At 44.7% G+C, this 26,295-nt stretch overlaps 1 protein-coding gene across 1 annotated transcript in view; it reads right to left on the minus strand.

The window, feature by feature from the left end:
• CACNA1D (calcium voltage-gated channel subunit alpha1 D) overlaps window positions 1–26,295 on the minus strand; it is a 321,901-nt gene that overhangs the window by 277,159 nt on the left and 18,447 nt on the right. The window lies entirely within an intron of this gene.

Genomic DNA, 26,295 nt, shown 5'->3' on the forward strand with positions numbered 1-26,295 from the left:
AGAATGGACTTGAGCACACGGGGACGGGGAAGGGTAAGCTGGGATGAAGTGAGAGAGTGGCGTGGACATATATACACTACCAAATGTAAAATAGATAGCTAGTGGGAAGTAGCCGCATAGCACAGGGAGATCAGCTCAGTGCTTTGTGACCACCTAGAGGGGTGGGATAGGGAGGGTGGGAAGGAGACGCAAGAGGGAGGGGATATAGGGATATATGTATACATATAGCTGATTCACTTCGTTACACAGCAGAAACTAACACAACATTGTAAAGCAATTATACTCCAATAAAGATGTTAAAAAAAAAAAGAACCTAAAAAAATAAATAAATAATCATTTTGCAATCCATGCAGGTGAGGTCTATAAAACACTTCACATATAGCTAATTTCTCTGGATGTGGTCAGCTGGACTGCTGGCTCTTTCACATTTATTAACTGAGAGCAAATATTAATATCTATTAATATTTAACACAAGCAAGTTGCTGGACCCAGAAATTCTACTGTTTAGAATTTGCTTTATCAGTATACTCACAAAATTATGCCAAGATTATGCACAAGAGTTTTTTTTTTTGCAGCACCACATCTTAATAAGAAATAAAACTAGAAACAAAGGTAGATTAGTATATGGATGATATGGAAAGATCTCTAAAATAAAACTTTATGTGCAAAAGTAAGGTACAGTATTACTTCTTTTGTGTAGACTTTTTAAAACAGAATGTACACAGAAAGACAAAGCTGCAAGGCTTTTGAAAGATGAGATCTTATTTATATACTTTTACTACAGAATATTTCATATTTTATTATATGTTCTAACCTATCTCAGAGTTGAGGAAGATTTCCTAAAATAAGACACAAAAAGCACAAGAATTTGTTAATCAAAAGGCACCATAAAGAAAATGAAAAGGCACAGAATGGGAGAAGATACAACCCACAAAACCAATGAGAACCTGTATCCAATACACATAAAAATGCCTACAAATTAATAAGAAAAAGACAGTTCAATGGGAAAATGAGCCAAAGACTTGAACAGAAACGTCACAAAAGGAAGAAATCCAAACAGTCAGTTTAACATACAAAAAGGTGTTTGACCTCACTGGTCATCAGGGAAACACTGGACTAAAGTCACAGAGAGTTACCACTTCAAATCAACAGACTGGAAAGAAAATTAAAAGTCTTACAGTTCCAGGCGTAGGCAAGGACGTGAAGCAATAGGACACCCACACGCTCTTGGTGAGGGTATCAGATGGTACAACTCTTTGGAAAAATACACATACCTTTTGACCCAGAAATTCTACTTCTAAGTTTGTACCCTTCAGAAACATAGGTACATGTGCGTCAGGAGACAAGCACAAGGATAGTCTTAGCAGCATCTTTTAACAGCTCAAAACTAGAAACAACTCAAATGTACATCACTAGGAGAATCAATAAATGAATTATGGTCTATTCATTCAATGGAATATAATATTGCAAAGAAAATGAAAACAAATGAATCTTACAATGTTGAATGAAAGAAGATGTAAAAGAATTCATGCAACCTGATCCATTTATATAAAATGCACAAACAGGGCTTCCTTGGTGGCGCAGTGGTTGAGAGTCCGCCTGCTGATGCAGTGGACACAGGTTCGTGCCCTGGTCCGGGAAGACCCCACATGCTGCGGAGTGGCTGGGCCTGTGAGCCGTGGCCGCTGAGCCTGCGCGTCCGGAGCCTGTGCTCCGCAAGGGGAGAGGTCACAACAGTGAGAGGCCCGCATACCGCAAAAAAAAAAAAAAAAAATGCACAGACAAAACCAAGCTATATTGCTTATGGATGTAGATATATAAGTGATATAAAAAAAAAAAGCAAGGAAGTCATTATCATCAAAATCAAGAGAGCAGTTATGCTGAGAGGAAAAGGGAGAGGATGTGGTCAGAAAGGGACGCACTAGGGTATTTCTGAGCTGCTACCATATTCTTCTTCTTGACCTAGGTGACGGTTACATAAGTGTTGTACTATATGCTTTATCTATATGTGTGTTATTATAAAAAGCTGTTTATTTGTTTGTTTATGGACATGCACCGCTGAGCCCAGACTGTGTCTTGAAATGCTATTTCCCACTTAAAAAACAAACAAAAAAAACCAGGACTGACTTCTTAGAGAAATGGCTGATTCAACAATACCACAGGGATGTGAAACATCTACATAGCAAATAACCTGGCTTCTTTGAAAAATAAGGAGTAAGGAGGAGAAAAGAAGAGGTGTTGAGGGAACATACAGATTAAAATTTACTTAAAGGATGACAATCAATCACATCATGTGAATCTTATCCAGATCCTGATTCAACCAAAGAGTAAAAGAAACTATGACATTTAAAAGAGAACTGGGGGTGGGGGGAGAGACAACTTTAAATAATACCCAGTGTTCAAATTTATATTAATTTGGTTTTTTTACGTTTTTTAGTTTGCGGTCATGTTTTTGAAAGAGTCATCTTTTAGAGATACATACAGAAGTATCTACAGATGAAATGATGTATCTGGAATTTGCTTCAAAATTAACATGGGAAGTGGGTTCCACAGAGAAAAAAGGATTTAGCCATGGGGTGAAAAATATCAAAGCTGAATAATGGGTTCATGAGGTTTGTTGTACTCTTCTGTCATAGGCTGTACACATATGAAATTTTTCAAATAAAAGGTTAAATAAATAACTAAGAGGTATTTTACTAGTGAATTAAGCATTCCATGAGAAGCTGTTTAAAAAAGGATATACACATATATTCTGGTGTAACCACAAAAAGGTTTTGGCATGTTAAACATTAAATTATTGTGTTACCTTTGGGTAGAACAATTGGGAGAGTGGAAAAAGTAGGGGACAGGTTTTTATTTTATACCTTTCTTATACTGTTTGAAAATTTTCTACCATGAGCATTTTTATTTTTATCACAGAAAACATGAAAGAGAGTGATCTGAGTAGTGGGATTAACAGGCCATGTGGCTTGTTGTTCTTTATACTTTATTAATAAAAGTTTTTAAAAAGCAAAAAGGCTTAAAGTTTAAAAGCTGAACTTCAAAATAAGCCATGTATCAACTAATATATCTTAGAACTAAAATTCCTCACCATCTAGATTAGGGATTGGCAATCTTTTTCTGTAAAATGCCAGCCAGTGAATATTTTAGGCAAGTATTCGATTTGACCTTCTAGCACAAAAGCAGCCACAGACAGTATATAAACAAATGGGAGTGGCTGTGATCCAAAGAAAAACCTTACTTATGGTCACTGAAATGTAAATTTTATATAATTTTTACATGTCACGAAATAGTATTCTTCTTTGGATTTTTTTTTAATCATTTAAAAATGTAAAACACCATCCTCCATTCACAGGCCACGCAAAAAGCAGGCAGCAGGTTGGGCCTGGCCAAGGGCCGTGGTTTCCAACCCCTGCTCTAGATGCTCTAGACGCTTCTCCTGCCTCTTGGATCCTCTCTAGTCTGCAGATACCATCTGGACTGTATGAAGCACTGGCTATTTTTATGTCTTTTAACCTGGTAGTTCCCATGCCTTTCAACAATGCTTCTGTGAAAAATCAGTACCATATGTTAACAAGACTGTTTGCAATTATTTCATTAGAGATAGAATCTATCTTCTCAGTTTTTTTTAAAAAGTGAATGGTCAAGAAGACACGGATTTGCTTCAACCCATGCCAAGTTCAGCTTAAAAAATGACCAGAGTAAAAGAAAAATCTTTGACTCTTAACCTCCCCTGTTATTAATTACATGACTTAAGCTTCAAACTCTTTTGCAAAAAATAAAAAAAGAAATTCAAAACTTTTCAGCCCTTTTTGGAGCCATTAAGTCCTTTCAAAATTTCTGTGACAACAATATAGTTAAGTCCCTAAAAGAACCAATGTCCAGAGAAGCACAAGCAGCATGTGTTATTTTAAGTCCAGCCACATATTACCTAACAAAATAAAACCAACAAATAAAAACGAACCATCCAGGTCTTCAGTAGGCTTATCATAGGGTTACCAGTTACTACTATTTATTGAACACATACTCTGTGCTTGGCACAGATTTCCCATTCATCTTCACTACCTCCTACGAGGTGGGAATTTGTATTCCCTTAGAGAGCGGATGAAACCAGAGCCCATGGATGTCAAGTGACTTGCCGTCACTATGCTAAAACTCAAGACTCTAGAAACTTAATCCAGCGTTCTGTGTATCTGATAGCCTACAAAACATAACCCAGGGCTTCCCTGGTGGCGCAGTGGTTGAGAGTCCGCCTGCCGATGCAGGGGACACGGGTTCATGCCCCAGTCCAGGAAGATCCCACATGCCGCGGAGCAGCTGGGCCCTTGAGCCATGGCCACTGAGCCTGCGCGTCCGGAGCCTGTGCTCCGCAACGGGAGAGGCCACAACAGTGAGAGGCCCGCGTACCGCAAAAAAAAAAAAAAAAAAAAAAAACACAACATAACCCAACTATCTAAATCTAAAATGTAGTTCTTCTCTTCCAGAAAAGGAATAAAAATTTGTGGTCCAAGACATACTACAATCTTCTAATCTGTCTGCCCCAGCTTTCATCTAAATTTTATGGCTGATAAAATGGGATTTCAAGTTATTCATTTACTTTCCACCAGCCTAGGTGGAAGGGGATCCTTGTTTGCATTTCCCAACCTCAAAAGAAACAACATGTTCTAATTCCGCTCAGCAGAAAACATCAAGAAGATATGTCTAAAGCAGAGCTCTAATTTACAGCCTTGCATGCAAGCCTTCCTACTTGGGAGGTGACGCTTGCCAGTCAATATTCACCCACAGGCCAGGCGGCTAGAATTCTAAGCCAGAGATAGATTTTTATTTACCTTTAAACAGAAGTGACAAGCAAACACCACATAATCTATCTTAATACTGGATTCTCTATTCCCTGTCACTCTACTCATAAGCCTCACAGATGGGCTGGTTTCCCTATCACCCATTTGGGGAAGGGGATCACAAGGGACCACAGGCGGGCGGGCCGGGCTGTGGTTGCTCCTGCCTGCCTGTCTTTGCATCAGCAATACACTCAGGCGAGGGTGCCCAGGCTCCACGTTCCCAACGACTAATGTGCTGCAATTTTAGAGCAGCTAGCAAAAGGAAAATAAAGAGCAGGGCATGAAATTTTAGTTCTTTACTGGTTCCTGCGAACGGCCTCTTGCCTGAGCACTTCTGTTCCTCCTCACTCACCCAGGGGTCGATGAGCATCCACAGACAGGGATTTATGTGGAGGAGAGGGGCCAGCCTATAGGAGCGATGTGCACTGGAGAGAAAGACAGCAACACACAGAGAGAAATGCAGACGGAGCAGAGAGACATAAAGACAGAGAGAACCGATGAGGTGCCTGACGAACATCGCAGGGGAGCTGGCAGGAGTGGACATTTGCAAACAGTGATCTGACCCAGCACTGACAGCCAGGTCTTTTACGAATATGTGCACGGAGTAACATACTGATATTAAAATAAACATATTACATATTTAATTATACCAACTGCAGTTCATGATTTGGATGAACAGATGCTTGGAGTAAAAAGAAATAGTGAGCATGTAAATGTGACAGAAGGTAAGAAAAGCCAGACAGCAAGCAAAGAAGGGCAGGATGGGGATGGGAAGGATTTGGGTCAAAAGAAACAAGGAGGCAGAGAGAGACGGGGAGAGAGGACGCAGGGCCGGGTCTTAGAAGAAGCAAAATATGTCAATGACAGATAACGAGGAGGGGAACACAGAAAGGAGAGGTTCCAGAGGTTGAAGAGCACCTGGCCAGCCACCTCCCTGTTGCTGCCAGAAAAAGCAGAGATTATGCAAATGCTGTTCCTACCCCCTGGGGATGTGGAGGGCCACAGGAGAAGTGGAAGGGACAAAATGAGCACAGGCCCCGGCAATGCTCTGGATGTGCGAGGCTGGAAGAGACAAAATTAGATAACATAAAGCTTAAGCCAGCAACTTGTAAAGAAAAGCAATCAGATGAATTACAGAAAGCAATAGCCACAAAGAGGGGAGGAGAGGGCAGGGGAAGCACAGCCAGCCCGCATGCTCCACGCCCACAGAACTTCTGGAAGTAACTCCAGCATCTCTTTGGGGGCCACACCAAAGGGCTTAGGGGTCTAAGGTACTTTCTTCATGATCCCAGACATCTGGAATGACTGAGAAGAGGTGTCCCAATAGGCCCTCACACACAAGAAACACAACCTAGCCATGGAACTCTGCTCCCCTACCTTGCCCCACTGTAACCAGTGTCCTTGGTTTCTGCAGGACCCTCTATTTCTCTACCGGAGCTGCCCACATCTGCCACTAGGAGTCTTATCAATAGTATTCCTCCAAAATGTATTGCCGGTGTGATGAGTCTATCCTATTTGTAATTATTAACAACTCTGCTGTCATCATTAAGAGCTTTAAAAACACAGCACCTATCTCAGTGCCCAGCATACAGTTGATACCAAACAACTGTTTGTCGAGTGCATAAAAGTTACTTCTAGAAGCCAGGCTGGAACAAAGGGGCAGTGGCGCCCAGCAACTAGGCCCCAGATCTTCCCTCTCCGTATTTGAGAAGGATCAGCCAGCAGCTGCACATGCTCAGTGCCCTCACCCCCAGAGCAGCCTTGGGGTTCCAGGGGAGTTGCCTCAGGCCCCAAACAAGGCAGGAGAGCGAGGGTATGTGGCCCCCACAAACTCAGGGAATCACAGGTCTGCCAACAAGGTCAGAACTGAGGGTTACCCCACCGGTTCTTTCATAATCAAGAAAATAATTGTTATAAAGAAAAACTTTCCCCCGATGCTTACCCCACATAAAAGTACAGTAAAGTGAGCTGTAGAGACCACCTGAAAGCAAATAACATAAAAAGGAATTTAAATACAAAATGTATCCCAAACTTTTTTTTTTAACCCAAGTCACCCAAATCTGTTTTTGTTTGTCTGATGGCTCACCTCCCACAGAAATGATTCTTAAATGTATACCTCACCTACGTCTCAAAATGATTTAAGGTGGATGCAATCAAGGACACAAACAAGAAGATTATCAAAAGAAAAAGAAAAACATCATGTAAAAAATATATGTATTTAAAACCTTGGCCAACCCAGCAACTGCAATCAAGCAATAAATTTAGCTCTGAGCTTCTTTGAAGGCAAGACAAAAAGGAAAACATGATGGGAAACACAGATACTTGAACAACTCACAGAGAGAGTGCTCCAAAGGGGCACGGCTGAGACATCAAAAGAAGTCTGGGGCTTCCCTGGTGGCACAGTGGTTCAGAGTCCGCCTGCCGATGCAGGGGACACGGGTTCATGCCCCGGTCCGGGAAGATCCTACATGCCGCGGAGCGGCTGGGCCCGTGAGCCATGGCCACTGAGCCTGCGCATCCCGAGCCTGTGCTCCGCAACAGGAGAGGCCACAACAGTGAGAGGCCCACGTACGGAAAAAAAAAAAAAAAAAAAAAAGTCTGATCTTGTAAACAGCCTGGTTCTCAGTCTACATCTCAACCACCCTCGCTAACCGACCCCGCAGTTGTAGCCAGTGCCACCAGAACAAAACCTGCTCGGAACCCTACAAGGTCAGTCAAGGGTCCCAGAGAAAAGACCTCGGGCCAGGCACCCAAGCCTGATGCCAAGGGTCAGCCCCTCCACCATGTGACGTGGCATCGGGCACGAGTCACGCAGCCGGGTAAGGAAAGTGACCAGAATCCAAGTCGGCTGCCTCTGCCTCAGCACACCCACCGCCTCCCTGCTCCTCCTGGCTATAAAAGTAACTGCCTCAGCCCGCCTACAAAGAATATAAAATCCAACAAATGTAAAGGGTTTTCACAAAACAAATACAAAAGCAATAAACATAAAACCAACACACATGCAAAAATCAGTTCCACAACATATTAATCTCAAACTCTAGCCAATGATGCTTATCTTAAAAATCAAGTGGTGCTAAAATTTTAGTATTCCTGAAGTGCTTAAAATCCCTTACCCTTATCCATCTCTTGGTTCTCCTCTCCTGCCCTGAAGTGCCCACTTGACACTTCTCTCTGAATTCTGCACACCCACCTCAATACAGCCTCTTGGAGCCTCATGTTACTTCTCTGCCCTATGGTGTGGTTGTGACTGTCGGGGACGGTTCTTGGAACACAGCAGCTGCTCCATAAGTGGCAGTTACTGTGGTTAAGGTCCCACCTCCTCAAGACTATCCGCTCCATGTCTCCCTCTCTCTCTCTCCTTTAATTATTTATTCCCAGATCTCCACACAGGACACAGAGTAAGATATCCACTGACTTCCTGTGGCCTAATGACTTCCTAGGTGTTATATTAATGGGTTTTGTTATCACGGGGCTAATATTTTGTACATGCCACACCTGTCACGGGTAAACACCATGAAAAATGCCTTTGCAAAAATTCAGCAAGCTCAAGGGTACAAGCCTGAGCCTGACGACACTCACCTCCCCTTGGCTATCAACTATCAAGGTCACCCTAGCCGTAATGTAAGTAACCCACTGGGAGAGCACTTACTGTGTGCCTCTGATACACAAGGACAGAGGGGACCCCTGGGGTAGAGCAAGGAGAAGCCTACTGAGCTACCATCAAGAGCTCCTACCGTGACACGCATTCTCTCAAACTCTGCCACCCCACCGCCACCATCCTGCAAGGCAAGCTTCCTCGTTCTTCTTTTAAAAAGGAGATTGACTTGCTCAGGATTACACAGCCTGGGATCTGGTCCTGGGGATGTCTGACTCTGATACCAATACGCAAAAAACAACTGGCAGAGAAGTCTTAATAAAAAGAGAGCTGGAGTACGGAAACCAAAAGGGGAAAATAACTCAAAAATCCAAACAGAGTGGGTGTGGCGGAAAGAATTCATTAATGACAAGAAAGTACCTCTGCAGAAAAATCTTACCACGAAGTCTAAAAGTACAGGGAATAAGGCAATAATCCAGGGGATCAAGCCGAGAAATCAAGACCGCGAATAACTTTGTTTCTTTTAGCCTAAATTCTCTGCTCTCACACTCATAATAACCTAAATTCTCTGCCGGGTTGCAAATGCTTCATTTCCCATTGTGTAGTATAAGAACATTTTTTACTCCTGTCAAGTAAATAAACAAAAAGCCTCCATTCTGTGTCACTTTTTAAAAAAAATCAGACCTAGACTATATCTCTGAAAGAAACCTTCAAAATGTGTTCAAAATGTGTCAAGACTATACCAAAAAATAAACATGCAAAACGCAGACCCTAAAGAGAAGAAAAGGTGGAGGGCTTGAGTAGTTAGGGGAGGCTGGACTTGAAGTAAGCCTTCAAGAATGACGGGATATGTATGGGTGGAGAGCAAGGAGGGACGTTTCATGCTGGGGGACCATTTCATACAAATGTGGAAGTGGTCCCCAATCCCAAGACCTTTCTGTTTTTTTGTTTTGTTTTTTTTTTGCGGTACGCGGGCCTCTCACCGCTGTGGCCTCTCCCGTTGCGGAGCACAGGCTCCGGACGCGCAGGCTCAGCGGCCATGGCTCACGGGCCCAGCTGCTCCGCGGCATGTGGGATCTTCCCGGACTGGGGCACGAACCCGTGTCCCCTGCATCGGCAGGCGGACTCTCAACCACTGCACCACCAGGGAAGCCCCCCAAGACCTTTTTGATAAGCATCCCCCAGAGGAGCAAGGGAGACTGATACAAGGGGCAGCATCAAAGTCAGGCCTGTGGGATCTGAGAACATGCACACCACCCCACAAGCCTCGTATAACTCAGTCCACCACCCAGGAACTGGGGACGACAGCAGGGGGAGGGAACACCTGTCCATCAGAAGTCACCAAGTGCTCCAAGCAATGTTGTGGGTCCCTGTTTATAGGTGCCATAAATCACTGACCTTCCCAGGATTCTTGAAAAGAAACAGGGGAGAAGATCCTTCTAAATCACATGGGGCCATAACTCCCCCAGAGGTACCATTCTCTAGGATTGGAGGGACTAAAGAGAAGCACAGCAAGTACTGCTGAACACACTGTGTAGGATGTGTGTCTAAACACATCATTCTGAAGACAGAGGTGTAGAAGTTGGCGTGCTTCCTGAAGCATCACAACACCCCCCCAAAACTCTTCCATAATGATTCCCTTTTTCCCTGTATTTTTCCTGGATGTGCACTATCACTATGGGAACCAGGATGGCTGCTCCCAATTCCCTCTCACCCACTGCTTACTTAACACAAGATTTCTACTTCACCAAAATTGATGGCGTGTTTTTTTTCTAACTCCATTCTATACTGAACCACTGCTGAGTTAGACTGAATTTATAATCCTTCTTTTTGAAGGAAAGTCTCCCCCAAACAGAAACCACAGCAGCAGTGGCAACCTACAATGCCACTAACGAAAAAATATTTTTATTTTATCTGTGGCCATGTGACCATCTTCATGCAAAATAACTCAACAGGTAAAAAAAAAACACTAGCTGACTTATGAATTTAAGCTTTTATTTGGGAGAAATACAACCAAAAGAGGGTAGAGAGAGAAAAAAAAATGAGATTCAAATATTAACATACAATAAAACCTTATTAATTAAATATTCCATAAATTACAAAGGAATGACAATCAGATAGATAATTCATTCCCTCGGTGATAAAAGACATTTTGCTACTAAAATATAAATGCAATTTTAGCATAAGGGGAGGTAGGTGTGAATTGTTCATCCCACTTAAGATAAAATATTTTTCAGCATCCATGATAAATTGCTTCATATACAACTAATACACTATTCCACAGATGTTTCATATGTTATTAAAGCAGAAATTCTCAGCTGATTATTAAAACAATTCCACCTCTTTCAGCCAACAGCCATCCCTCTATGCACTTATAAGTAAGAAATCTAGAACTCTGCAGCCAATCATGGCAGAGCAACTGGTATCAGACTACTCCTCATTTCATGAGGCCAGCAGAACACTGATACCAAAACCAGACAGAGACATTATAAAAAAAAGAAAATTAAGACCCCAATATCCCTGAAGAACACACACACAAAAATCCTTAACAAAATATTAGAAAACTAAATCCAGCAATACAAAAAAAAAGGATAATATATCAGGACCAAGTGGGGTCTAACTTGGTAATAACATTTGGTTTAACATTCAAAATTCAACAGAATTTACCACATTAATAGAATAAAGGAGAAAAGCCTATGATTACCTCAATACACGCAGAAAAAGCACTTGATAAAATTCAACATCCTTTCACAGCAAAAACTCTCAGCAAACTAGAAATAGAAGGAAACTTTCTCAACCGATAAAGGACATTTATGCAAAACCTACAATTAACATTGTACTCAATAATGAAAGACTAACTGCCTTTCCTTTGAGTTCAAGAATAAAACAAGGATGTCCATTCTCACCACTTCCATTTCAACACTGTACTGGAGTCCCAGCCAATGCAATAAGCAAGAAAAATACATACATTCATACATATTGGAAAGCAATAAATAAGACTATCTTTTCTCACAAAACGATTGCATTCATAAAAAATCCTAAAGAATCTTCAAAACAACTACTGGAACTGATAAATAAATTTGACAAGATGACAGGTACAAGGCCAATATATAAAAATCAAGCATGGTTCCACATCGTAGCAATAAAAGAAACTGGAAGGGCTTCCCTGGTGGTGTAGTGGTTAAGAATCCACCTGTCAATGCAGGGGACATGGGTTCGAGCCCTGTCCGGGAAGATCCCACATGCCACGGAGCAACTAAGCCCGTGTGCCGAAACTACTGAGTCCTCTTGCCACAACTACTGAAGCCCATGCACCTAGAGCCCATGCTCTGCAACAAGAGAAGCCACCGCAATGAGAAGCCCGCGCACCGCAACGAAGAGTAGCCCCCACTCACCACAACTAGAGAAAGCCTGCGCGCAGCAATGAAGACCCAACGCAGCCAAAAATAGGAAGGCAGGAAGGGAGGGAGGGAGAGAGGGAGAGAAGGAGGGAGAGAGGGAGGGAGGGAGAGAGAGAGGGAGAGAGGGAGGGAGAGAGGGAGGGAGAGAGGGAGGGAGAGAGGGAGGGGGAGAGGGAGGGGGAGGGGGAGGGGGAGGGGGAGGGGAGGGGAGGGGGAGGGGGAGGGAGGGAGAGGGAGGGAGAGGGAGGGAGAGGGAGGGAGAGGGAGGGAGAGGGAGAAGGAGGGAGAGAGAGAGAGGGAGAGAGAGGGAGGGAGAGGGAGGGAGAGGGAGGGAGAGAGGGAGAGAGGGAGAGAGGGAGAGAGGGAGAGAGGGAGAGAGGGAGAGAGGGAGAGAGGGAGAGAGGGAGGGAAACTGGAAGATTCACTTTTAAATTCCATTTACAATAGCACCAAAACCCAAAATATTAGGGATAAATTTAATAAAATACGTGTAAGGCCTCTACACTAATAACATTGCTGAGAGAAACTGGAGATCTAAATAAATGGAGAGATACACTATATTCAACGATTGAAAGACTCAATATTGCTAAGCTGTCCTTCTCCCCAAATTGATATATAGATTCAATGTCATCTCAATCAAAATACCAGAAAGTTGTTTTGTAGAAATTGATGGGTTGATTCTAAAATGTATATGAAAATGCAAAGGACCTAGAATAGCCAATACATTCTTGGGGGTAAAAACAAAAGAACCAAAATTGGAGAACTTATACTATCTGATTTTATACGTACAACAATAAAGCTTCAGTAATCCAAACAGTGTACAAATGGCATAAAAACAAACAGAGGGCTTCCCTGTGGTGCAGTGGTTGAGAGTCCACCTGCCGATGCAGGGGACACAGGTTCATGCCCCGGTCCAAGAAGATCCCACATGCCACGGAGCGGCTGGGCCCATGAGCCATGGCCACTGAGCCTGCGCGTCTGGAGCCTGTGCTCCGCAACGGGAGAGGCCGCAACAGTGAGAGGCCCGTGTACGGCAAAAAAAAAAAAAAAAAAAAGAAGTCTGATCTCATAAACAGCCTGGTTCTCAGTCTACATCTCAACCAACCTCGCTAACCAACCCTGCAGTTGTAGCCAGTGCCACCAGAACAAAACCTGCTCAGAACCCTACAAGGTCAGTCAAGGGTCCCAGAGAAAAGACCTCGGGCCAGGCACCCAAGCCTGATGCCAAGGGTCAGCCCCTCCAAAACAAACAAACAAACAAATAGATCAATGGAAGAGAAAAAGTCTAGAAATAGAACTAAATTTATATGGGTCATTGATTTTCAACAAAGGTACCAAAGCAATTCAATGGAGATGGGAAAGGTTTTCTAAGTATGTTGTTTAAAGAACATAGATGTCCATGGGGGGTGGGGGGGTGGGGGGATGAACCTTGACCCCTACCTCAGGCCGTAGGAAAAAAAATTTGAAATGGGACCAACGTCCTGAATGTAAAAGCTAAAACTGTAAAGCTTCTAGGAAAAAACAGCATCTTTGTGACCTTTCTTAAGACCTAGAAAACATTAACCATAAAAGTAAAAATTGATTTCTAAATTAAAAGTAATAAAACTAGATTTCCCTTCAAATATTCTGTACTCCAAACTCAATTCTTCTCTTTTAGTTATAAATATTGTTTAGTTTGGTCTGGCTGTGTATATTTGAGAACATTTCCAGAATGTTCTAAGACCTATGGAAAGAAAAAGTTGTTGTATATATTATATTTAACATTATTGAAAAGTACTTCCAAATATAGCTGGAACTCTAGCTTCTCCACTTTAAAGGACTATAGTTGGACAAAATAGAGGTTCTTCAGGATTTATTCAGAGTCCAAAAAAGGGAAGAAAAAACAGGAAATGACATACCAAGTGAAGAGAAGGGACTCTTAAGACAAGGAATGTAAGTAACAAAAAACAAATAAGGTCTCTTTCTACAAGGTCTTTTACAACCATTCACATTACATATGAGGGAATTATTCCAAGACCAGGAAGAAACAGCTGAAACAGAATACCAGCTAACACATTCCCTGACCACATCACACACACGCATTCAAATGTTATCAATCACATGATGTTATACACGTCAGACCCAAGCAGCCAGGACTCTCCAGTGCCTACGTGGAAGATGCAGAGGCAAGGTGGGGAGGGTAGAATTCCCACCACCAGGTAAAGAAAAGATGTGTCATCAGAAGCTTCCTATTTCATGGAAGTCCTTTTCTTTAGGTGATGTCTGTTTTTCTTGGCCTTTATTTTATTTCATGATGGTTCCAGGACATCTCATCTCAGAAGGTATGTTGCCCACCTGTATAAACCAAGGTTTCTCCAAACCTTTTTTTTACTCCAGGTGAGTTCTCAAGCCAACCTTGACGGCAGAAAACCTGTGCTTTTAACATCATACTGAGTGAAAGAAACCAAACATACAACACTACCTACTGCATGATTCAACTTATAATGAAGCTCACGAATAGGCAAACCTTAACTGATGCTAGTAGAAGTCAAAATAGTGATTTCCTGGTGGGGGTTTGAAGGAGTAGAGGTGGGCAAGGGCACAAAGGAACCCTCTTGGAGTGACGGAAATGCTCTATAGCTTGGTCTGCACGGTGGTTACATGGGTCTGTCCACGTACAAGTTCATGTTTGTGCACTTCATGCCCTTCACCATATATATGGCACACCCCAAACACATCTGCTGTTCATCTGAGCTCTGGTCTCAGGTGCTTGGTTTATTCCACTACAGGAGATGTCTTCACAGAGACACCTGCATACCTCTAGACTAGAAGTCTGGGTTAAGGCCTTGTGTGTCCTCACAGAAAGCCTGTTCCTAGTATATCACGAGCCCAGTAATCTGGCTTCAGTCTCAACCCTCAGTCAACTAGAAGTTACTCACCCTAAAACCACCTAACAGATAAACTTGCTCCAGATGATCTTGCTTTTGCTGGTTCTTGTGACCATTTCACTCACACATGAACAAGAGGGTAACACACAGCCATGTATCATGCACGACGCATTTGATTAATCTGGTCTACATTTTCAAATGTCTTGAAACAGAGAACCCAAAAGACCTACAGACCTCCCCGAGTTACGATGGTTCAACTTTACAATGGTGCGAAAGCGAGAGGCATTCAGTAGAAACCATACTTCGAATTTTAGATTTTGATCTTTTCCCAGACTAGAGAGATACCCTCTCCTGACGTGGGACAGGACAGCAAGCACAGCTCCCAGTCAGCCACGCGATCAGGAGGTAAACAACCAATACACATACAACCATGTGTACCCAGATAGACATTCTGCTTTTCCCTTTCAGTACAGTATTCAATAAATTCCATGATCTATTCAACACTTTATCATAAAACAGGCTTTGTGGCAGATGATTTTGCTAATCTAAGTGTTCTGAGCATGTGTAAGGTAGGCAAGGCTAAGCTATGATGTTTGGCAGGTTGGGTGTGTTTAATGCATTTTCGACTTACGGTATTTTCAACTTACATTGGATGGCTTTATCAGAACGTAACCCCATCATTAAGTCGAGGTAGATGTGTATATGATAATATTAATAATATTCTAACAGTAGTTTGTTGGCTGCCAGGCACCCTCAATTTTTCTCAAATAATGCCATCGTAATTACCATCCAGTACTGCAAATAGGCTAGTGCACAATGCTTTGATGGGTGTGGTTAGGAAGAAATGAGCTAGGTGTTAACAGATTAAGAATTTAGCATTTAACTCTCTTTCCCAGGAGTCCAACCTCCCCGAGAAATCTCTACCTTAACCAAGATAAATGACTTGGACCTCAGCAAGGCAAGCTTTTCCGGTTCTAATTGGGAAGCTACTGACTATAACTCTGAAATGTTATAAACTTGACTTATGTTATTTTGTAACAACACAAATTGAGCTAATTTGCTTTAATGGCAAGAGAGGCTTGCAGTACAATCCTGATGAATTAAGCCAGTGAACAAAGACAGATGTAAAAGGACAATTTTATTTTTCACTAGATAAATTCAAGGGTTATTTTGATAAGATGTACAGTATGGCTCTCCAGTCAAATCCATCTGAAACCATGGTAGATCTCTAACAAATTCAATGAATTATATCAGAAAGGCAAATCCACACTGGAGTAGAAGAAAGCTACAATGGACATAGGATATCTGAGAAGATTCCTGACAGTAGGACTTGCCCTACAGCTCTCCCACTACGAGGTCCTTGAGTCACAGATGAGCTTCCTTATCTATAAAATGGGAATTGTGACTCCAGCTTTGTTTCATCAGGGGCTGTTCTAAGGATCAAATGAGGGCATGAACGCAAAAGCACTCAGTGAGCTACATGGTAAGGGCCATGATGTGTGAGAGCTTTCCACCATCTCATCCCCAGTGAAGAAGCATCTCTCCAACTATGAGAGGTGTGGGCAGTGGAAGAAAAGATTTTCATAGATTTACAGAATGGTCACACAAAAACAAACTCTAAAGAGATTATCTGGCAGCATCCCCTGCTCATCTGAAAAGTTAGGAAATGACAATAGCCACCACTATGGACTGTGCACTATGTTCCAGACACTGGGCTTCACTCACACCACTTTGTTTATTTCTCACAACTCTGAGGTGGTTACCGTTTTACAGATGAGGAACCTGAAGTCAGGATGTACACCCAGGTCTCTTTCCAAACTCTATCTAAAGTCAGTACCGTTCCCCACTCTGCTATTCGAACCCCAGAAAGATTAAAACATGCTCATCTGAATGACGTGGCTGATGGGAGGGGTGCCAGTGCACCACTGTCCTTATTCACCTGTATGCATTTGAGAGTCTCAAACAGTAACCACCATGAAGATGTCCGCTATCAGAGTCAAGGTCCTAATGCTCCCCTGAAATGTTTCCCTCCCAACCCTGGCAGGAACAATGTTCTCAGGGCAGACAAGGTTTGGTGTCTAAATCCACAGTGCAGCTATAACCGCACGGTAGCAAGATGCTCTGCTCATTGTGGAATAAGTTCTGACCCATGGGTATGTCCGGTGGGAGTACAGCCCCAAGTTCAGCCTGCCCCGACGCTGGGTCAGGCCAGAGTTCAAGCCTGATTCCATTACCTTTCCCCAGCAATCAACATTCCAGTTTCTCTCCATGTTTAGCCCAGGGGCTTAGGGTAGAGTTGGCGCCACCCTGGATTCAGGGGTGAATCACAGGACCGAGGCTTAAGTCAGTCAAGTGACAGGTTCAGGATGTGCACGTGACCCAGCCTGAGCCAATGAGATCAAACAAGACTGCCCGGCAGGGCTGGACAAAGACTCTCACATCTCTTTTGCTGGAAGGAAGGTGGAAGGAGGCAGGCCTATGAACTTCTGGCAGCCATCCTGCAATTACAAGGGGAGGGCATGTCTGAGAATGGGGTCATCACACAGGAAGTGGAGGCAGGATGGGGAGAGAGAAACCAGATCCTGATGACATCATTTGAGTCCCTGAGCTGACTCCAGATTTATCTCTGGACTGGCCAGTTATGGGAGCCAATAAATCCCTTTTTGACTTAATCCAGTCTGTGCTGGGATTGGGCCCATTACTTGGACCAGAGGAGTCCTAATGCACAGGCTCACTAAGGGCCATCTGTCCCGCACTGAACTGTGAGCTCCCTGAGGTCAGGGACTGACTTCTTTCCCCTTCCATTAGCGTTCTGTGACTTGAGCTGATCCTTGGCACATTCTGAGAGCTCCATATACATAGGGATTAAATAGGTCACCTCCAGGCTTTACAGAGCAAAACCTATACCCAAAGCAGAAAGTAACAAAAACCTGCAAAACCCTCTATTGGTCACTTAATCAGCTTATTCCCATTGTACTCCTCACCTCCCCCACTGCAAAGCCACCACGTTACATATGGCCCGTTACCTACTCGTCATCCTGAATCTTTTCCTTCCTAGGAGAAGAAGTTTGGGAGAAGACAGGAATGAGTTCATACTCTGATCTAGCTGGGGTTTTTTTTTTCATATTAAAAAAAAATGGGGATAACACTGAATCAAGATGTCCACAATACACAGAAATCACTTGTTAAAGGGCCTGTGCTCACTCTTGACACCAGGTTTCTTACTTCTGCTGCCCCGAAGAGCTAACTAACACCTATGAGTTAGAGGCAAAATTGAGACCTTAGTACAGTGTCTATCCTGTGGCTGACTCTTCTTAGGAGGAAGGAACAAGAAGAGCCAAGCCCTAAATGTTCAGCTGGGAATCCTCACTGACGCAAGTGAGGACAGGACACAGACCAACCTCTCCTCTAACTGCCAACAAGAGGCATTTCAGAAACTTTTCTCCCCAAATGAAATCTTTTTTTTTTTTTTTGCAGCACGCCGGCCTCTCACTGTTGTGGCTTCTCCCGTTGCGGAGCACAGGCTCTGGACGTGCAGGCTCAGTGGCCATGGCTCACGGGCCCAGCCGCTCCGCGGCATGTGGGATCTTCCCGGACTGGGGCACGAACCTGTGTCCCCTGCATCGGCAGGCGGACTCTCAACCACTGGGCGACCAGGGAAGCCCCCAAATGAAATCTTAAGTGCAAACCTCAAACACACACACAAGGGAGGGAGGAAGAAAATGAGAAGAGGGAGGAGGAGAACTGCTCTGTGGGTGACACGGGTGGGAGGGCACAATTCCATTCTCCCTGGCCGCCACCCCCCCAGCTCCAGGCCCCTGAGTTATCTCCAAAGGACCTCGAAGGCCTGCCCCAGTGTCATTTCACTGCTTCTCAAAAGATATGAAAATCAAAGGATAAGCAGCAAATTAATATATGGTTGAAATTCATGGTGCAAGTGAGTGTTTAAAAGCATTTCCATTTTCCTTGGCTGAAAAGGCCAGATAGCCACAGGCTATGTGAAAAAGAAAACAAAGGCAATGATCCAAGTAATTCAGCCTGAAAACTTACTCTGCTCCAACCAGAGAAACTCAGGTCCTGGTAAAAGCTGAACAAGAAATTAATTAAAATGAACCCAAAAAGAGGCTTCAAATGCCAGACGGACAGGTGCTCTGACCTGGGTCACATCCCTGCTCAATGATCTTGTCCCTGCAGCCTTGTCCCTAATAACTAACCTAAAAGTAAACCAGCTGAGCCTACGATGTTTCAACCTGTTTTTAAGATTGTCGTGCAGATCTTTTGTAAACTGCTTTTCTAGTGCTAAACTGGTACATAAATTTACCTTGTAGTTTGGTGTGTTGGCATAGTAGTCATTAAGCTTGTATTTGAAAAGAACTGTTTGCCACCTCTGGAGGAGAGAGCAGAAAAGTTCCACTACTAAGCGAGATACTCTGTGTTTATGGCCTGGAATTCCTTCCACAATTCCCTGCTTACCCCCTCACTGCTCTGGGAATTCTACCCAGCATGTCCTGTTGGGTTCTGTATACTTACTGCCCAATTCAGCAAAAGTAGCCCTCACTTTCTCAATACAAACATGAAAGTTATTCAGCTCTTATAAAGTTCAAAGTCAAAATGAGCAACTCTCCCTGCAGACAGAAAAAAATGATCCCGTTTCTTCCGGTCACTATTTCCAAATTAGAACTGACAAAGTTTCAGAACCACCTGGAGAAGGGACCTCGTACCTCAGAAACCCATCCAAAGGGAAGTTTTCCTGAAAAAGGGAAAGTCCACAGATATTCCCTATCTGAATGCACTGTGCCAGTCCCCAAGTGGTGACAGATGACACTGGCCTTGCCCTCAAGGCTCTCGAAGCCCAGTGAACAAGGCTGACCTCAAAAAAAACAAGTCTCTGTTTCCCAACACTTTCTTTAAAGTCAAGGACAGACCTGCCTGCAGAAAATAGATCCTGGAGATAGGATGTAGAGAAGGAATGAGAACCCTGGGTGATCCCACCTTAATTGAAAGGTTTCTTAATATTTTCAAAGGACGTGAGCAGCAGATGAAGGCTTGAAGGCAAGACCTAGTGCCTCATGTGGGTTAAATTAATTCATGTCTCAGCCTGGGCAACACCTCCAAGAAGTCGCTGTGTTTGTCCCTTGTATAAATGAAGAAATACACCCTGGCGTGTGGAATGAGCATAAGGCCAGATGCCACAGGACCTGGGTTCTCATCAGTTTTGCCACCACTAACTTGCTGTGACCTGGGTCAGTCCCTTCTCCTCTCCGATATCCTCTAGGCTCATTTCTGCTCTAATGCTCCAACTTGGTACAACCATGATGTCTTCCATCCTTTTACATAAAGCACTTCCTTTGAGAGTCTTTGTGCAGCGCTAGTGACCCTGGGGTCAGTGCTTTGGATGGCCCTCAGGATTACAGGCACCTGAAATGAAGGTGACGCCACAGGGCGCTAAACAGGACAAGGCCAGCATCTGCCATGTCACTGACTCGGGACACTGGGCTTCCAACTCCTCCTGCCTCCCTCCCTGCATCCCTTCGCAATCTTGCAAATCCCTGGGACCAACTGCCTCTAAAGGGAAGGACCCACTCAAAGACTACCCACAAATGCAACCAAAAGAACTAAACTCCAAAGTTCTTCAGCCTCTTCCTCTCGTCCACAGAGCATATCGATATGTTCATTCATTCACTTTCGGGAGTTAGCCTTTCCAAGAAAGAACACACTCCTCTCCAAGCATCTTCCAGCTCGATTTCTGCAAGTCACATCCATTGGCTGAAGTGAGGGAACACACTGGTCTCTTTACTAGCAACCAAGTCCAGAAGCTACAGAAAAGCAGCATCTCCACCAGCAGGACCCACAGACCATCTAATCTGAGGAAGGGCCTTGCCAAGAAGCCCAGAGGCAGCTACATACATAGGAAGTCTGAGTGGCAGGTGCAGGAGGAACATACAGAAGATGGATCAAGGCTGTGAGTCCAGGGCACCAGCCTGGGTCAGAAGTGAGGACAGAATGCCAGTGCACGGGGCATAAATGTCTCCAGGCCAGCGCCGTCCAACAGCACTGGCTGCAATGATGGTAACATTCCCTACGTGTGCTGTCCCATATGGGAGCCCTATATGGATACTGAACAACGCAAATGAGGCTCATGTGACTGAGAAAATAAAATTTTAACTTTGAGTCAATTTTAACTTAAGTTGTCATAGCTACAGGTGACTAGTGATGACCACTCCCGACAGCACTGATCTACACTCGTCTCTCATAGGGTGCACCCTCCCAGAGAAAGGACCAAATGTGACAGGACCCTCCTCTACTTTAAAACAAATGAACCATGCGGAGGGGTCTCCATCTATAAGGAGAGCTAAGTTTGGAGTCTGCGGGCTTCCAGGAAGATGAGAACGTTCAGAGCTGCCAACTCTTTCCCTTCTCACCTAAACTTACCACCTTCAGAAACAGTGGGGATGAAACTGAGGCTTCCCAGAGGTTAACCTCCAGTCCTGACTTTTTTAGCCTGTGACCTTGAGGAAGGCACCTCCTCTCTGGACCACAGGGCATGTCATCACTAGGACAAGAGATTTAGAACAGGCAACCACAAAGGCCCTATCCAGCTGTAAGATTCTAAGGATGTACATGCCACTTTGTCAAAATGTAAAACTTTTGTGCTCAAAGGACACCATCAAGAAAATGAAGAGACAACCCATAGAAGAGGAGAAAATGTTTGCAAAGCATATATCTGAAAAGAGACTGGTATCCAGAATATATAAAGAATTGTTATAGCTCAATAATAATAAAAAAAAATTTTTAATGGGCAAAGGATCTGAATATGCATTTCTCTAAAGAATATATACAAATGGCTAATAAGCACAAGGAAAGAAGCTCAACATCATTAGTCATGAGAAATGCAAATCTATAATGAGATACGACTTCATATCCTAAGATGGCTAGAACCCAAAATATATACATTAACGGGTGTCAGGAAAGATGTGCAGAAACTGGAACTGTCATACGCTATTGGTCGGAATGTAAAATGGCACAGCTGCTTTGGGAAGCGGTTTGGCAGTTCCTCAAAATGTTAAAGCTACCATACGACCCAGCAAATTCTACTCCTAGGTATATATGCTAAGAGAATTGAGAACATAAGTTCACGTAAAAACTTGCACATGAATGCTCAAAGCAGTATTCATAACAGCCAAAAAATTGAAACCACCCAAATGTCCATCAATTGACGAAGGGATACAGAAAATGTGACATATCCATACGATGGAATATTATTCAGCCACAATAGGAAATGAAGTACAGATACAGGCTACAACATGAATGAATCTTGAAAACATTATGCTAAGTAAAAGAAGCCAGACTTGATAGATCACATATTATATAACTTAATTTATATAAAATGTCCAAAATAGGAAAATCCATAGACAGAAAGTAGATTAGTGGTTGTCTGGGGCTGGGGAAGGGAGGGAGTGTTGGTGGGAAATACGGACTGACGGCTAATGCATATGGGGTTTCTTCTCAGGGTGACGAAAATGTTCTAAGATTGATTTTGATGATGGTTGCATGACTGAATATAATAAAACCCACTGAATTGTATAATTAAAATGGTGAATTGTATGGTATGTGAATTATATCTCAATAAGGCTATGTAAAAAAAAAATGTGCATGCCTTCATCCCACCTACTTAGTGAAGACCAATTAATTCTGTTATTTATTGCCCCCAGGTCCCAACACCGACCACCTGAACCTGCACAGAACATGACTTAGGTCGAAGACGCCCCACTTATAAATGAGGGGCTATTTTTAAAGAAGCCTCCGTCATCTCGTACACTTCACACAAAGCAAGGGTGGAGCTCTCTTTGCTGTAGCTAAGATTAAGAAGTCTAACCTAACTGGGATCAAAAGTGCATTTTTTTTAAAGGCAAGAAAAGAAGAAATGCGGAAACTCACATATTCTTCTAAGCCCAAGGAGCCCTCCTGGGAACTGAAGGAATTCTGTCTACTTGCGTAGATCACCCACATGACAGCTATGAATGGTGCAGTTACACCTGTACCCAGGACCCCCGAATCCCGGTAGGGGTCAGGCAGGTATCCCCGCTCCCAAGAAGCCCACATCCACGTCCCCTGACTCTGGGGTAACGTGAAGGTCTGCCTTACCAGGGATGGGGGAGGCCTTTAAAAGCCAGGCTACAGCTGGGAGTGAAACACCTCACCTGACCGTGTGCCTGGGGCCAGTGGCTAAAGAGGAAAGCCTAGGTGGACGGATTCTTGGCACCAGGAGAAGTCAGGCCAGATGAGACTACAGACTTAGGGAAGTGTGACTACAAACTAGGAAGGCTGTTCTGTTTAATCAACACACTAGAATCACATAAACAAGTGTTGTTCTTTTCAAAGGAGGAAGCTTGGGAAGCAGGCTGCATGGTGCTGGGAATACTGCCACCCCTCAGAGCAACTCCAAGATGCCAGTGAAGACCTTCTCCAGAGCCCAGGACACACGCCTCTCAAGAGCCTCAAAAATAAGAGAACATGGCTCTCTTTGAAGACAGATTTGACTTTCTTACAAATATCCAAGAATTTCTTTAGGAAAACGCTGGTGAATAAGGTCAGTGATCAACGTGGACCACCCCATTTTTCTCCAGAAGCAGAGAAAAATGAAAAGTAGAAACTGGCTCTGAAAGCAATTCTGAAAACAAGCATTCCTGCATCACTGGGACTAAGGTGCAGCCTCAGAAATAACTGCTTTGAAGAGCTCACTGTGTTTGGGTTTTGTAAGTTCTAATGTTTTCATTAAGCAATCACAGTCTCTCCCTAAGAGAGTATCCCCCTCTCTCTCTCTCCCCCAACCCATGTCTCTCCCCCCTCCCCCGTCTCTATCTCTCCCTCTCCCCTCTCTGTCTCTCTGTCCTGCTGCCAGTGCCCCTCCATCTCTCCATCCATCTCCCCAGTGCTCTGCTCCCAGCTTGCAAAGAGAGACCATCAGGCCCTATTAAGAAAGCAGTCAAAGCGATAAGGCAACTTCAGAGCACCTGATGTAGACACAGTGATGCTTCACTAAACGGTCCATCATTTACAAACACCCCATCCCAGGAGCTGAGGAGGGTGCAGATGAGGGCAAACTGGGTCCCTGCCCAGAAAAGGTCACACTCTTGTTGGAAATAAGAAAAGAGCATAAGACCAAACCCAAGCAAGCGTGTGATTCACGGGACAGGGCAGCTCCCACCCGGGGCTAGTCCATGAAGCTCCCCAGGGAAGGCGCTGGACTGCAAGCTCACAAACCACCAGGATGGCAAGGAGTCAAGACCACACGTCAGGATCTCCAGCCTCAATGGCCGCCCAACCTCGGGCCAGAAGCAGCGACGAGGCCCCCCCTCAAAGAGAAGGAAAGAGGCACGTTCCCCTCCCACCTCCACGGACTAGGCCACACTAAGGAAAAGGGAAACAAAAATCCTAGGGCCGGGGCTTCCCTGGTGGCGCAGTGGTTGAGAATCTGCCTGCTAATGCAGGGGACACGGGTTCGAGCCCTGGTCTGGGAGGATCCCACATGCCGCGGGGCAACTGGGCCCGTGAGCCACAACTACTGAGCCTGCGCATCTGTAGCCTGTGCTCCGCAACAAGAGAGGCCACGATAGTGAGAGGCCCGCGCACCGCGATGAAGAGTGGCCCCTGCTTGCCACAACTAGAGAAAGCCCTCTCACAGAAACGAAGACCCAACACAGCAAAAATAAAAAATAAAATAAATTAATAAACTCCTACCCCCAACATCTTAAAAAAAAAAAAAATCCTAGGGCCAAGAAATGCCGCACTCATGAGAGAACTGGGGGACTTAACAAGCGTGGCCTGGGGCTGATTTTAAAACCCCGCAGCACCACAAGGGCTGAGGGAAAGGAGGTTCCCCCAATACTCAGACACTGCGGACCTTGAACATCACCGGGAGGTCAGAGACTCCCCTTGAGACCATTCCTGACCGACTGAATAACGTCTTTGGTGAACTGGGGCTCACTCACATGTCATTTGATTCACTCCTCAAAGGCCCCCTGCTAAAAGTGAGACAAGCATGACTATACCCCCATTTTACAGATGATAAAACTAAGGCCAAGGGAGGTAACAATTTATTCAGTCACAAAGCTAGTGGGTGGCAAACCCTGGGACCCAGGTCCAGATCTATTTCCTCCAGAGTCTCAGCTCTCCAAAGGATAGGATAACACAGACTGAAAGGGAAGGAGGGAGGGAGTCAGATCAGGGAAAGCCCTAGAAGCCAGGCTTGACGTGTAGGGAAATTAATGGTGCAGAACGTTCTCTTACAAAATCCCTTTTTATCGTCTCAACACATGGGGCAGTACTATCACCATTACTCCCATCTTACAGGGGAAGAAACTGAGATCAGGGACTTCCCTGGTGGTGCAGTAGTTAAGAATCTGCCTGCCAATGCAGGGGACACGGGTTTGAGCCCTGGTCCGGGAAGATCCCACATGCCACAGAGCAACTAAGCCCGTGCAACACAACTACTAAGCCCGTGTGCTGCAACTACTGAAGCCCACGCACCTAGAGCCCGTGCTCCACAACAAGAGAAGCCACCACAATGAGAAGCCCGCACACCGCAACGAAGAGTAGCCCCCGCTCGCCGCAACTAGAGAAAGCCTGCGCGCAGCAACGAAGACCCAACGCAGCCAAAAATAAATAAATTAATTAATTTTAAAAAAAGAAAGAAACTGAGGTCACTTGGCCAAGAAGGACAAACAATTTCCCGGGTCCTGGGGAGCCCTAGCTCTGACAAGTCACATCCCCTCTGTGAGCCTCAGTCTCCCAGCAGAACCCCCTGCAGGGAGGCCCCCGATAAGCCCTGGAACTGTGTGTGGTGGGAAGGGCCCAAGACGTCCTACCTCTGCCACATCCTGGCTATTTGGTCTGGGGTGGGAGGGGGGATCATTTAACGGCCCAGGCCCAGAGACCTGCTTTGTAACCTGTGAGCAGGAGGACGCACGAGGTCGCAGTGAGAGCACGTCAGGCGCTCTGATGGCAGCTCACGGCGCTAGCGGTGACTCCACTACCCCAATTCTAGGAATTGCCCCACCTTCCCCTTCTGAGAACGCAGCAATCAGGCCAGAACTCCCCTGACATCTGTTCTGCTCCTTAGCACTTGTTTTCTGTTCTCTTATGAGTAACATTTAAATCAAGAGTTGGCCAGAGCCTCCCACCTGGGCCGAGCAGGAACAAGACACAGCTGGTCAAGTGGATTCCCAAGCCGCTGAGGAAGCAGTCGGCAGGGGTGCCACCAAGCCTCACGGGAGGACTGGGCTCTGGATTGTTCTCTGTAAAGGGGGGGCTTCAGGCTTCCTGGCTGTGGGAATCAGATCCTGATCGCTAACCCAGCCCCCTTCTTTCCTCGGTGTCCCAAGGGAAATCTGCAGCCCTTGACTGTTGTCTAAGCAAGGACGGGTTGCAGTCCAGGTCTAGGGCCTCCTATGACCAGTGGGTCACTTTCCGTCACTACTTTACCAGGTCCCCCCAACACCCTCTCTGATGGCTATGTCTCAGGTTCTTCAGGGGACAGACCGAACGGGTCTGGTGAAAACATCTTCTGTAAAATGGCTTTGGAAAGCCAACCC

Source organism: Mesoplodon bidens (assembly GCF_964165515.1).
Source record: "Mesoplodon bidens genome assembly, chromosome: 10".
NCBI lineage: Eukaryota > Metazoa > Chordata > Mammalia > Artiodactyla > Ziphiidae > Mesoplodon > Mesoplodon bidens.